Below are 5,135 nucleotides of genomic sequence, written 5' to 3'. Positions count from 1 at the left end.
AGGCCCCTGATATGGGTAGGTGAAGACCCTGCTTAATAGGCAGAGCAGTGTCAAATATCAGGAAGCTGCCACTTCACAGCTGAAGTGGTTGAAGTTGGACTTCAGGTATATGCCCTGTTTTACTGTGGTAATGAGGGCCTATGCTGTTGAAATGGACCCACGCAAGTCTATGCAGGGGAAAAGGCACTCAAAGTCTGTGGACCCCTTATGCCTGTGCCTACCCTGAGTTCCTGGCTTAGGGGAGCTGGCAGATTATTTTTTCCCCCTGTTAATTTGCTCACTCTCCAAGGCCAAGAGAATGGCTCGGGGCGTGTGACATGTCCTACTTCTGGCCCATGGGACTTGGCAATTGCTGAAGCCAGTCCTGGGCCCAGTGCAGATCAGGGAGCTGGAAAGTAAATGAAGGAGAGGCTTTTCCCTAAGGGGGGTGTTTTTGATACGCATAGTAGGCCAGACACAAGTACTTACCTTTCACCAGTCAAGGGATGCTTCTCACTTGTTCTGCATGGCCGAGTAGTCTGTCTGCCTCTGGGTCTCTCCTGGTATGGAGATTGCCTCCCAAGCCCACTGCTTGCCTGCCTCACACACAACATGAGCTGACCTGGCCTGAAAGGCTCAGACTCTCTCCGGGTCAGGTCTGGCAACTCCTTGCTGCTTTCGAACCATCTCTCCCTCCCCCGCCACTCAGTCTGATTCCTCAACTTTGCCTTTGATGTTCAGGGCTCCTAGATTGTCATATATAATTGATTCACTTGTTTTGTCAGGTCTTTCTTGTAAGAGGGACCACTGGAAGCATCTGACTACTCTGCCATCTTGGCCCCACCTCTCCCATGGTATTTTCAATCACCTTATATGCATGAGAAATCTAGACAATGAATATGGAAGACCAAAGAAAAACTGATGCATATCTAGTATGGTGTTGGCAAAGAATATTGACTATATCATGGATTGCCAGAAGAACAAACAAATCTGTCTTGGAAGAAGTACAGCTAGTATGCTCCTTAGAAGCAAGGATGGTGAGACTTTGTCTTATATACTTTGGACATGTTATCAGAAGGGATCAGTTCCTGGAGAAGGACATCGTGCTTGGTAAAGTAGAGGATCAGTGGAAATGAGGAAGACCCTTAAGGTTATGGATTGACACAGTGGTTGCAACAATGAGCTGAAATACGGCAATCATTATGAAGATGGCACAAGACCAGTCAGCATTTTGTTGTGTTGTACATAGGGTCGCTATGAGTCGGAAGTGACTCAACTGCATCTAACAATAGCACCATAACTTCAACCTTCCCTATCTTAGATTAGATTCTAGGTTAATTTATGGCGTCCGAAGACAGCTTCTGCTTCTGATTTACCATATTTAACACAATTTCCCCAATTCCTTCCTTACTTTATCATGAAGTCCTTTATCTCCTCCTGAGAGTAGAGTAGAAGTTCTTTTGACATATCAGACGTCAGTAGGAGTCAGAATCTGGTTTTAATCTCAGGGCTGAAAGCCAAGGATTCACATAGAGAAAGGGAGGCTGTTATGAAGACACCACCAGCAAGGCCCTAAGGCACATGTCTAGATGTGTCCTCCGTGGCATCTAGAAGTGTCTCTCTGTGGTGAAGCTTGTGTCTTTACTCCTGGCCAAGGCATTTTATCATGTACTTATGGTTGCCCCCCTTCCACCCAAAATCAGGAACGGGCAGGAGCACTGTCTGGAAGAAATTATAAACACAACTAGTCAGGATTCTGTGAGGTTATGTTATCTGAATCAAGATACACTGCTATACATTCAGATTTTAGATCAGGGAGGAACCTCAGCAGAAGGACGGAGGAACAGAGCAGAGACATTCATCTATCAGGAATAAAATGGTTGCTCTAAAGAGACCAATGGAGTTTATTTTACTGAAGTAAGGTGATGCAGTGCTTTTATAATCCAGAGCTTTGTGAGTCAAGCATCTAAATCATTGCTTCTCTTTGTCCTGGATAAATGGCTCTAGGAGACCAAGGGTTACTCAAATTCTAAAGGTTACATAATCAAAATTTACTAACCTCCCATTTGAATCAACTGGTGCTGCAATTATTAACTCAATTACTGTTTATTTTGAAAGTCGCTGACTAGGATGAATCATGAAATATTGCATCATAGTTTATACTCAGTGAAGGTTGGTGACCACTTGAACTGAAAGTTCAATGCTCAGTGCTCTGACTGTGTGTCCTTGGATAAGGCACTGAATGTCCTAGGCCCAACTTCCTTATCTCTAAAGTGGAATATTTTTAGCATAGGCATAAGTAGTTGAGGAAATCAAAAGAGATATTGTGGGTGTAAAAATTCTCTCTAAATCGACAATCTCCATTGTAAACCTGAGGGGTAAGATATTTTGAATTGATAAAGTAATTTTCCCCTAATAAAAGATCTTAAAAAAAACTACACTAATAACCATCCACCAAACATGATAGTATCTTTACATAATACTTCTTTGTACAAGCATTGCCATGAGTAATATAGTAGTGTGTATCAATCCAGTTCTATTTAGATGCTCATGACCACTAAGTCTCATCTCTCCTTTAGTTCTGTGGTACGTGCACACTGTGTTCATTCCACCCTGTGGGTCTGTTTAATGAAGTCCCTACTCACATTTTGCACCAAAGTATGCACCTGTTGCTCCTCTTATAATCTCCCTTCCTTGCTCTGCAGTAGGTCATTCCATTATTTCTGACAAGGACAGACCAAAAAAAGCAAAAGAAGGAGCTGTGTCTGGAGGTAACTGGGAAGTGGGGAAACTGTAGATTCCCAAGCCCTTCTCACTAAATTCCTCTGAGACTGGCTCTTCCAACAGTTATGCTGAGAACACTTCATCTCTGCAGTGTTGGAGAGGGGAGACACCCTATCCTGACTACCTATGGCCCTGTTATCTGTGAAATCAAATATGGGCTTCTATTTAATATGAGGAGTCCCTGGGTGGGGCAAACACTTGACACGCTCAGCTGCTAACTAAAATGTTGGAAGTTCAAGCCCACATAAAGGCACCTAGGAAGAAAGACTTGGCCATCTATTTACAAAAAAATCAGCTGCTGAAAACTCTATGAACCCCTGGCTCCAGCCCCAGCTACTTGGTGCCTCAAAGTATTTGGATGTGTCTAGGAAACTTCTATGCTTCTGCTTTGGTACAGGTGTGCTGACTTCCCCTATGAAACATGTAGGTCAATTGGCATAACATAGTTCATAAAGAAAAGGTTTTACAACTCACTTTGCTGAGTAGCATCTGGAGTCTTAAAAGCTTGTGAGTGGCCATGTAAGATACATCTCTTCGTCCCATTCCCCTGGAGCAAAGCAGAATGAAGAAAACCAAAGACAGAAGGTAAATATTAGCCCAAAAGTCTAAAGGACCACATGAACCAGAGACTCCACCAGCCTGAGACCAGAAGAACTAGAAGGTGTCTGGCTACCACCAGCGACTGCTCTTACAGGGATCACAACAGAGAGTCCTGGACAGAGCAGGAGAAAAATGTAGAAAAGAACTCAAAGACAGAGACTGGAGGGACCCCTGAAGCTCTGATCCCCGGACATTCTACTAACCCAGAACTGAAACCATTCCCGAAGCCCACTCTTCAGACAAAGATTAGACAGGCCAATACAACAAAAGATAACATATGTGAGGAATGGGCTTCTTAGTTCATTCAAATATACAAGACCAATTGGGCAACTCCTGTCCAAAAGCAGGACGAGAATGCAGGAAGGAACTGGTACTGGATGAGCAGACACAGGGAACCTGGAGTGGAAAGGGGAAGCGTGCGTCACTTTTGTGGGGATTGCAACCAATGTCACAAAACAATATGTGTATAAATTTTTGAATGAGAAATTAACTTGAGCTGTAAGCTTTGACCTAAAGCCTAATTAAAAAAAAAAAAAAAAGAAGTATGCTTACAACTATGGAAAGCAAAATAAATAAATAAAAGAAAAGAAAACGATGGAGGACAGTTCTACTCTGACAGACATGAGTTGCCATGATTTGGATTCGACTCTAGGGTAACTGCATGTATTTTATTTATTTAATGTGAAGCCTGTAGTTTTGTGAACAGTCAGTGAGAAATATATTCAGAGTAATTAATGTTTGGGGGTTTTCTTTTGTTGTACTGAGTTTCTTCTTGAGTTAGCTGTGGTGTAAGAGATGGTGCTCCACACGGGCATCAGAAAGTCTCACTCAAATCCTAGTTCTGCCACATATGAGCCATGTGATACTGGAAGGCTCTTCTCCCAGTGTCCTCCTTTCCATCTGAAAAAAAACAAAAACAAAAACTCTACCTTCCAGTGAATTGAGGGGAAGGTAGACTTTAATGGTACACGGTGTGTAAATTTCCTTATCACATAATAATTACTGGGTACATGTTTCGTCATTCAAGGTGCATGAGTTATGCAAAGTATTTTATGTTTAGACAAAGAAATGTTAGCATAATACATTAAATTATTTCAAAAGTCTTCCATTTGCAAGATTAAAGTCTTCTAGTATCTCGTAACACATTACAGGACAGCATTTTTACATGAAAGGCATAGAATACACTGACTCTGTCTAAGACATAAATTCCCAACTGCTCATTAGTCTGAGAATCCAGAATGCTGTGCAGTATTTTTTATCAAATCATTTACTTCAATGGTTCTCAATCCTGGCTTCATATTGGAACCACAAATGGTGTTTTGTCAATTATTTTATTTTTATTTTTATTTTTTTTAGCAATACATGGGAGACTTGCTGGTGCAGTGGTTAATAGCTACAGCTGCTAACCAAAAGGTTGGCAGTTTGAATTCACCAGCCTATGCCTGGAAACTCTATGGGGTGGTTCTACTCTGTCCTATAGGGTCACTGAGTCTGGATCGACTCAATGGCAACCAGTTTGTTTTTTTTTTGATTTTGGTTCAACCCTATACCGGTTAAACCAAAACCTTCAGGGTGGGACCTGGCCTTGGAAAGAAAGAGAGCACGATTAAATGACAGTTTATTTTTATCTAGGTCAGTGGGCCAAAGTCTGCTTAGAAGAGATTACAGCAAATCTATCTGATTGGTCACTTTATTCATCAGAATTAGGAGTTAAGCAGCAGAGAGTATTTAAAATCTTTCCATTGGAAGCCCATAGTTGCCTGAGTAAGAAG

The sequence above is a fragment of the Trichechus manatus genome, unplaced genomic scaffold (genome assembly GCF_000243295.1).
Source record: "Trichechus manatus latirostris isolate Lorelei unplaced genomic scaffold, TriManLat1.0 scaffold00007, whole genome shotgun sequence".
In the NCBI taxonomy this organism is placed as follows: domain Eukaryota; kingdom Metazoa; phylum Chordata; class Mammalia; order Sirenia; family Trichechidae; genus Trichechus; species Trichechus manatus.
Note: the sequence above shows the minus strand (reverse complement) of the source record.